The sequence below is a fragment of the Physella acuta genome, unplaced genomic scaffold, assembly GCF_028476545.2.
Source record: "Physella acuta isolate Inbredline_101_S28 unplaced genomic scaffold, ASM2847654v3 ptg001194l, whole genome shotgun sequence".
NCBI lineage: Eukaryota > Metazoa > Mollusca > Gastropoda > Physidae > Physella > Physella acuta.
In genome coordinates, this window is record NW_026732711.1 from 20,893 (window position 1) to 31,018 (window position 10,126).

At 38.3% G+C, this 10,126-nt stretch overlaps 1 long non-coding RNA gene across 1 annotated transcript in view; it reads right to left on the reverse strand.

Annotated features, from left to right (window-relative positions):
- Positions 1-7,904, reverse strand: part of LOC131957002 (uncharacterized) — a 28,222-nt gene extending 20,318 nt beyond the window's left edge. The window contains exons 1-2 of the long non-coding RNA XR_009389017.1: positions 7,794-7,904; positions 4,161-4,228 (exon numbers count right to left, since the gene is read on the reverse strand). This is a non-coding gene — a long non-coding RNA (uncharacterized LOC131957002). The remainder of the gene's footprint in view (positions 1-4,160; positions 4,229-7,793) is intronic.
- Positions 7,905-10,126: the final 2,222 nt, after the last annotated feature.

Consider the following 10,126-nt stretch of genomic DNA (forward strand, 5'->3'; position numbering starts at 1 on the left):
AAATTCTGAATGGATGTTTGCCATGAAATTTTAAAATAAAAAAGGCTTATGACAAATATTCAACAAAATCAATATACAGAATCTTTATCGCTGAATTAATAAACACGAGGGAATAAAATTAGGCTAATTAATTAAATCTAATTAATTATTTCGCCGATGTGCACATGATATCTTGTTAATTATATAATAAGCACAATTAATTGCTCCTCATTAAAAGATAATCTCTTGGCAGATTTGAGAATTTAATTTTGAGCATCACTTACACATATTACATGTGCAATGCTTACACTTAATAAATATGCAATGTTTATTCAGTTTGCAATGCTTAGACAAACAACACGGGCGTACCTTCCTTGCAAGTATAACATACAGTGCTTACACATTACATTTGCAATGCTACACATGCAACATGGAAAGATTACGTTACGTACAAAAGTCACGTTTAACAGTGTTTGACAATAAAATCAATATGTTGGGCGTGTAGTCAAAATGTGTAATCATGAGTGAGTAGTAATTAGAAATTAGGTCCAATCACGCGCAGAACTAGTGCAGCGTTGAGTCACATGATCGTATTTTTGGGTGACCCGATTGTCACGTGATACGCTTTGTTGTCATGTGACACGATAAGTAACCATGTGACAATAGCTGTTGTGAAGGACTTGAATAACAAAACACTTTAAAGTACGCAGGATAGCTGTGAGATAGAGTAAATAAAGATCGTTGGAAGTAGTGTGAAACAATGTATACAATGTGTGAATAATTGCATATATAATATGTATATATTGGGGTGAGAAGGGGGCAGAGTTTCTTCCAGACATCTCTTCGGGGGCTAATTTATATAATTTATATAGAAAATATATACTTTTAACAGTGTCCACGGCTCAATTGAAAAGATGAATTAAAAATTTCTGATAAAGAATTTAAAAATAAAGATGGTTGATTGTGTAGATAAAGTAGAGTTTAATATTAAGAGGTCAACTGTAGAAGAATGAGTCTGTGTAGCCATATGAAAAAAAACTTTAAAAAAAAAAACATTAGGCAGGTGTCTAGGCTAGGGTTCAAAATTGGTTTATCTATTCCCATCCTGAGGAAATATAAAAGCTCCTTCAAACCTCCGCCGGTCTTCACCCGGGATTCGAACCCCAGTCAATTCGTGTTTGTCAAAGTGAAGATAGTACTCTTGACCATATATTTGTAACCTTTCTTTAAAGATACGAAATGTGGATGACCATACAATCTATTGGGGCAATCTAGACAGGAATTATCTTGTGGTCAGGCTCGCAGCCAGAATTAAACTGGAGCAATTTTAAGTTTGTGTAAGTGGGAGCTGATTATTGAAGACCGTGTCACTGAGTCAGAAATAAATATCTTACAGCCAGAGTGATTAAAAATATTTTAAATTCGCGTACTTGCGAGACTGAATATTTGAGTCAGGAAAATACTTTCTAATAATTGGTGTCCCACATTTTCAAAAAGTCTGAAACAATTCCGCCGATTTCACGGTTTTACCCAGTACTTAATCCTAGTCTTGTAACAAGCAAATCTTCAAGCCAATTTCAGACAACAACGGTACTCTTAGAAACACGTCGATTTTTTCGTCCAAACGAACAAAAAAAAATATACCGTAACACACAAAACCACCATTTTGTATTAACTACTCACGTATTACCTCCAGTATAATTACTAATTATGTAAAGATGTGTATAAGTGGTGTGAGGTTGTTTTTTTTATGTCACTACTACACTTTAACAGTACTCACAGTGCTAATCCCGCGTACTTCGCCTAAACGCGCACTGCGATCAGAAGTCACAACAACAGTGCAGACAATAATTACTATACGCCTGGTGTAATTATAAAACTGGTTTACCGTATACGTATCATCAAAGTTTTCTCTATGTAATAACTACGGTACGCTTACTAGTACTCGGGGGGGGGGGGGGGGTGGGGGTGGGGGGTGGAACTGAGGGCAATTACAGTTCCAGGAGAGCAAGACGCGGCCCGCGGGCCTACTGTGTTTTGAGACCCGCTGTACTGTACCTACCGTTGTCTTGATTGTTTTGGCGAATCGATCCAGGTCGAGAAACGTGATAAAACATGGCGACAGCTTGATGGGGTGGGTCACGTGGTATCATTAACAAAGGTAGAAGACTTGAATTGATTAGGGTTTGAATTTTTTTTTTAAATTTGTTTATTAGGCTTAGCAGGTGGAGAGGGTTGTGAGTTGTGATCACCCACTGCAGGTGAGGGGATGTGAACTGTATTCACCTATGGCAGGTGGGGGGGGGGGGTGAGTTGTGGTCACCCACAGCAGGTGAGGGGGTGTGAGTTGTGGTCACCCACAGCAGGTGAGGGGGTGTGAACTGTATTCACCTGTGGCAGGTGGGAGGGGGGGGTGAGTTGTGGTCACCCACAGCAGGTGAGGGGGTGTGAACTGTATTCACCTGTGGCAGGTGGGAGAGGGTGTGTGATGAGAAATGGCATAACGCGAGTATTTACTTTACACTTGGGTTACTGAACTGTGAACTGACACGGGGTAAATACACACTACGTGTATGAGTTGTTTAGCTCGTGTAAACACGGGGTCAATCCATACCGATACAATGTTGTCAGATTGTAAGTTTAGAACGTATAGGTAGATGAACATATGGCACATATTTAATTCGGACTAAAACGCATTAGTTACCCAAACAATTGGGGTAACTATAGCTACGGAGATTGAAGGCTTTGAAATCTGCAGAAAGAGCATTAAACAGAAAATATAAGTAGGCCTACGGTGATACTGGTATGAAGACAGAGTACAATATGCGTAGACAAATGCATAGTAGTCGGACTAAAGTACTTTATGGCTGTTTAAAAATAATTGGCTGTACAAAAGTTGGTTCTTGATGGTTGAACAAAAGTACTTCATGGTTGGACAAATATACATAATAAATAAAAAAGCAGGTTTACATAAGGCCGGACAATTAGACCAAAGCGAGACAACAAAAACCACAAATTTAGTTAACCAAAAAAAAAACCAACTTGGACCTGGGAAGTGAATCTACTCACAGTCAACAGAGCGCCACATGCACGTGCGAATAAGAGAAAATGCACGTGCAAGCATGTTGTTTTACTTCGTATGCTATTACAGTCCATGCTTATAGTAACGTAGAATAACTTCAGTGTCCATTATGTTAATAACAAACCCCACCTTTAACCAAACACCAGCAGGGTAAACATGTCATTTACAACCATTTACGTGTCGTTACAGCCATTTACATGCAATTTACAACTATTGAGGCTGTCTTGTGTTACACGGCAAAGTTTATTTGGAAAATGTAAGGCGAATAAGGTGGCTAGGCAAAGTGGATGGTAGGGGCTAGGCAAAGCGTATGGTAGGGGCTAGGCAAAGTGTATGGTAGGGGCTAGGCAAAGAGTACGGTAGGGGCTAGGCAAAGTGTATGGTAGGGGCTAGGCAAATGTGTGGTAGGGACTAGGCAAAGTGGATGGCAGGGGATAGGCAAATGTATGGTAGGTGCTAGGCAAAGTGTATGGCAGGGGCTAGGCAAAGTGTATGGCAGGGGCTAGGCAAAGTGTTTGGTAGGGGCTAGGCAAAGTGTATGGTAGGGGCTAGGCAAAGTGTATGGCAGGGGCTAGGCAAAGTGTATGTTAGGGGCTAGGCAAAGTGTATGGCAGGGGCCAAGCAGTGTATGTTAGGGGCTAGGCAAATGTATGGTAGGGGCTAGGCAAAGTGGATGGCAGTGATTAGGCAAGCTGTATGGAAGTGGTGGCCTAGACATTAAATTCAACTCGGGTATGAGTTGGACGTGTGTAGCAGGTGAAGTAGAGTTAACCTGTTTAACCAACTCAGCGACTGGCATAAGATGATACTTGACTTATCAGCGCCTAACCTTGTGTATTTACTCTAGGTCTAGGGACGGCTATGTGACATGTAACTGATTTCAACTATAGATACAACCCCAAGACTTACAAAATAGCAGTCGTGCGCACTACAACTTGACCAGTTGGAAACTGCATGCTTGTTAAGTATTTTTTTTTCTAATAACACTTTGATAATTGCCTAAAAATAAACTAGGTTCACATGACTCAATTGTCCACAATTACAAAATGAGTCAAAGGACATAGCTAAACATGCACGTGCATTAAGAAAATGTACTCACGCCAAACCAGTAGACACAACTACTCCACACAGCAGATCATTGTTTTTATAATCCTGTCATCGAAGGAGCTGCAATAAGAGGAGAAAATAAACGCTGTTACATGGTACACCAAATACACACAACACTCGGGGCGCTGGGGTGTGGGGGTGTTCTTACCAATAACAAAATAACAGTTACTAGAGGTGTGGGGTGTTCCCAGCGATAACAAAATAACCCTTAGAGGTTTTTGGTTGACAAGGATATAGATAAACAAGATTTGTTGAGCGGGGTTAAGATGGGTGGGGGGGGGGGGGGGGGGGTTCGGTAAGTGGGTGTAGTGATTATACAATGATAGAAATACACGAACACTCGTTAGGTAAATTGTAGCATTGAATTTTACGGTACATGTTAAGCGTGTTTTATTTGATAATCCAAAAAAACTGTAAAATACATGGATATTGCGATGATACTGTATACTTATGCTTCATAATCAATAAAAAATCGATTGGCATAATAAAGTTAATAACATCCGTGCACTAAGATATTGAACCGACCCCCTCCCCTTCTCGATTATATTGTATGTGCATGTATATAGCTAACTAGTTTTTTGTAAATCATTAGCGATTGTAATAGAAATTTCATAATAAATCATTAACTGGATATTTACAACTAATCAAATGGTATCTATTACTTTTTACACAACCTAGTATTGTTTTGTTGCAACCTTTCTTTCCTTCAACCAAAAAGAATACCCTAAAAATTGGGAGTACCCCGGGGTTGCTGGTGGTGGGGGGAAGGGTTGGGTAGGCATGCTTAGAAGATGATCTGTATAACAAGTTTTAAGTAGACTTTCAAACTAGACTGTTTATAATGTAGATAAATTGCTTTGTTTGCCTGCCTGACCAGTTCATCGAGTAGATTAGGTGGGTCAACATGATATCAAGCGGGCTTTCCTTTCCCTGGCAGTCTATGGCAACCAGAGCTGGTTGGACTATGTGGCGTCCTACAGACTGGGGATCCGTTCATGTGTATATATATATATATATATATATATATATATATATATATATATATATATATATATATATATATATATATAAACCAAGTGTTCGCCCACCCTATTATAACAGGAATACTTCTAAGTTAACTATTCCTACAGCTAGTTAAGAGACAAAAGATACAATTGAAGAGAGATATCCAGTGTAGTGTGTACACCACCAGAGTTACCTAACACCTACAAACCACGGCAGGGGAAAATATATGACCGCATAATTGTCTCCCTTTATCAGGCAAACCGTCGCTTGTCTCCCATGTCTCGCCTCAGTATGGCTACCCTCCCCTTTACCCTAATCAAATGACTTGTAATCTCTTTTTCTCAAGGCCACCGCATACACCTGTAGCCGTTCACTGTGACCTGGATGTGTGGTGACAACACACACACACATGTAGATTATATCTGCAGTTGCAGCTGCGGCATATACTAGCTCTATAAACTTGAACGGGCAATAACTAGTATGTATTAACATGCTGTCTATATCAAGATACATATACAGGCCTATAGTTATACAAATATATATATATATATACAAATATATATATATATATATATATATATATATATATATATATATATATATATATATATATATATATATATGTCTGTATATATATAGCCGATAGATAGATAAATGTAAAGATGAGCAGATGGAAGTATAAATACAAGAACATAGAGAAAATTAGAAAATATAGAAAAATATTAGAAAATATGTGTAGAATGATAACTATATAGATACGACAAACAGATTTATAGACGGATAATAGATAACTTAGTGAGAAAACTACCAGATGAACAATGATATCAGACCCTCGGGTTATCCCCCACCCCCACCACGTCGATTAGTTAAATTAAGCGTACAGTACTAAAACAGGCGCTCATCGAATCAACAGGGCGGACTATATCCCCAAGGCGCTTACATTACTCCTATCATGGGGCGGTGTATGGGGGGAGGGGGGTGGTATGGGATGCAGGATTAAACTTTTCAAACGTATGTAACCAGATGAGGAGGTGGGGGTGGGTGGAAAGTGCACAAGGGACGCAACTCAGCACAGCAGAAGGTCGGGATTTGTTTTAGGCGCGCCCGTGTCAAGCCTGACACAAAGCGTACACCAGGCGCTGGGTCAGGCTCACCTAGAGCAAGGGATGTAAGGCTACACAGGCCTAGGTCACTGGGAACCTACGGCCTTATGTCTACACGGCGTGACATTACAACAATCAGATCACGATCAAGTTTTTCCGGTACTCCGTTTAAATTCGCAAAGGCTCATATTAAATTGTGCTGGATTCGCAATAAAAAACAGAACAAAACAAAAGCGGACAATGAATACTTTACGCTTTTAAGAAATAAATAGAGCAAAAAGAGGAATAGTCTTCAAATACTTAAAGCAACGCCTATTGTGATTCCGTTTTAACACACACATAATGAATACCAGACCAGCTAAGCAACATTCTTCGTAGAAAGCAGCGAGTGGACTATTTTTTTAAACAATTCTAGTAGGGCTAAATTCTACAATACAAACGAACAGGTCTAATTAGCCCAATTGATACATTTTAAAACAAAGCACTATTGAAGAAAAATAACATGTAGATCTATGTTGCCTTGGTAAACAGTAAAATATGGCACTTAATGTAGTTGATGAGCTACATCAACAGATTTATTTAAACCCAAAAGTTTCTATAATTCGGGTTAGAGTTATAGGCCAGTTTAATCTGTAGGCTAATTAATTAGGACCTATTGCATTTAAAATAAGTGGTTCTTTCACCAAATTTGTTATGAAAACAAAAAGAAAGAAAAAAGCTAAAACAGTAACTTTATTTTGCAGTTTACAAACTTATACTGCTGAAAAAAAAAGTCAAATTTACATAAAATATTCTATTTCAGACTTCGTGACTGATACCAAAAAATAATAGAATGAAAAGAACTTGCCTGATGATGAGTGTCACGAAGGCAACAAAACTACACACACGTCACCATCTCTCATCAAAGGTGACCCAAATTTGGCCTTTATCTACTTGAACAGTGGTAACATAATGAGCGAGATAAGACGCTATCGATGTTTTTAAAATAAGTTAAGTAAGATATTGGGCCCTTAACACACTAGGCCCTAGGGGTGTAACACAGCCGTGTTAGGCTAGTGTGTAGCCGAAAGATGGGAAAACTTTGTTGAATCAAAATTGGACTTCTTTGTTTCGGTGAACTATCAACATCAAAAACTGGCCACAAAGGGCGCACGACAACATTATATAAAAATGACGAAGTTAAAGTAGTTCCTACGAATAACATAAAGCCTTTTAAATTGAGAAAAAATGCATTAATTTAAAAAAATTAAAACAAAACCAACTGATTTTCAGGAATGCTTAAAAAAATGTCAACAGAAGAAAACAAACCATTTTAACGGAACAAAGTAATCCCCGTTTTGTTTTCACGAAGTTCAACTAAAATAACCTTCTTTGTTTACACACGCTGTGTTAGCCCCGTCCGCATGCTCGCACACTACACACCTCGCACGTCAACAAAAACGACGACGTCATTACAACCGCGTCATAAAAGCTATAAAAAAATTACCAGTATCACAAGAATACATTCATCAACCTACCACTGTGTAAATCCAGTACTAGTCCAACTACAGTCAAAACTTATCGCAGCAAATATCCACGCCACGCACCGCGCTACAACTCAATGAACGCGAACTCTGTGTGTCGCGAGTGGTCCCCCTTTGAACAAAGACTAGTTTTCCCAGCGAGCGAAGATTTTTGCGCGCTGTCGCTAGCAAGCTGGTGGTGGTGGTGTTTTTTTTTTTTTCCACCGGCGTCATAGCAAAGCTAGCGACAAATCTTTCGACAAACTTCTACTGGGTGAAATTTACCTGTAGCGCTCAAAAATGTTTTCTTTGCTACCAATTAAAACTCAAATGTTCTGTCTTCGCAACTATTGGTGCATATTTTATGAGTTGTAGACAAAATATTTGATTTAAGACATAAAACGGCGTTAGAAGTAACGGAAGTTTTAGCGCCACAGATCATTTTTATTAAAGTTAATTATTTAATTAAGTTTTAACTTGAATAAATAATATAATAGTTTTAGATCTATAATCGGCTGGAAGTGCAGACAATGGAAAGCGGCCTTACTTAACGTGTGCTTAAAAAATGTGATAACTTTTTAAAATCAAAATTAACCATTTTTTTAGTAAAAAACTTAAGGATTATAGATCTAGTGTGTTGGCATATCGATAACAATCACTTTCATAAGCGTCCCACAGTATGTAGCATCTAAGCTTACGATTCTCATCAAAACTATAATCTACCTCTTTCTACGTAGTGTCGAAGTTAACAATTCAATTACATTGTTTCGTCTTTAAAAATAATATTACGAAGTTTCTGAAAAAATTATTGACGATATGAAGTTGCCGTATGCAGTCACTGTACCAGGCGAAAATTCCGTTTGCGATTTTATGATCCAGGGTAGGTGTTTAGAAAGTGCGACGCTATACTTTTACACTTTAACAAAATATTTTTTGTAAAGATAATATTTGTAGTTTTTTGCCAGTTCGAATATAAATTGAGCAATACACCTAACGATCACCAAATTTGAATTAACATTTATAGAAAAAAAACTTATATCGCTACTCGAAAGTGTAAAACTGCATTTTATTTATGACGGGTTTACATTCTAGGACGGTGGGAGGGGGGGGGGGGGTGGTAAAAGCTTAATTAAGATCATAAGAAAGAGTAGAAGATCAATTCGACTCACATATAGTGCATTTAATTGCAGTTAGTTTTTAAAAAAAAACCACTGAACTGATCGTCAGTGGTTAGTCTAGCTGTATTGGTGAATTGATTTTAGTTAGCGAGGTAGTATTAGTCCAGTGGTAATGACTGTGATAATTACAAAAACTGTAGGTTTAGTTAAACTTAAATAATTTCGTACAAGTTGTAAGGGGGTGGGGGAGAGAAGCGAATATTAAAGAATAATGGGGACTTTAAAAACACTTCATTACATCAACACTACCTGACTGCTATTTAAAACTAGATATAATACTAGAAAGTTCGTTACACTAAGCTACGTTTCTTTAGCGTGCAGTAGCCACTAACATTAAACTAAAGCTCTACATTATAGTATAATATTTTATAATTAGATTATGACTGGATGTAAATTACTTGCACGTGAGTTGAGACCGCGCACATATCAATACATTTGGTGAGCTCACCGTTGTATTTTCTTTGACGCGCAAAATATTTCTTTCCATCGATAAACCGATTTAAAGCGTTCCACGCAAAGGCGCAGTGATTTTTTTCTTTCTGAGAACCCGTTTACCGTGCACGCACGTGAAGAGGAAGTTAAGTCGAAGGTCAACTGCTCACTTGACCTAAATACCCCGCTAGCCTTCGGGGTAGTTGTCCGGTAAATGAACTAGTACTCACCAACTAGGTCAAACCAACTGTGAAGATGACCTAGTTGATGTTAAGATAGATGCGGGGTGGTTCATAATCTTGTGAACTTTTAATCAACTCCCGCGAGTTGTTTTTTTCGGTGCTCACCAACGAAGCACGCGCGATGTGGGGTAGGTGGTAAAAATTTCAGAAACAGATTCCTAGCCGCCTCATATTTGTAAACAACCCACAACCTTAAAGAGAAACCTGTTATGGCGTTGATTGAAGGTGAAACTTTCAGGTATTATATGATCTTTTTTGGGAAGAATAAACGGCAACATATAAGTTATATTTTAAAAAAAAACGATAATAAGATGCTGCATTGAGTAGGCCTAGTTACACTTGTAGTTATTGAATAGATATCAAATGCGTGCGTAAGAGAAAAAGACAGTGTATACATATACACGTGTTTGTCTGTTTGTTAAATGTGCAATTTTCAATGTCTCGCTACTTTGTTGCGGCCGCTAAACGCCAATGTCTCGCTACTATGTTGCAGCCG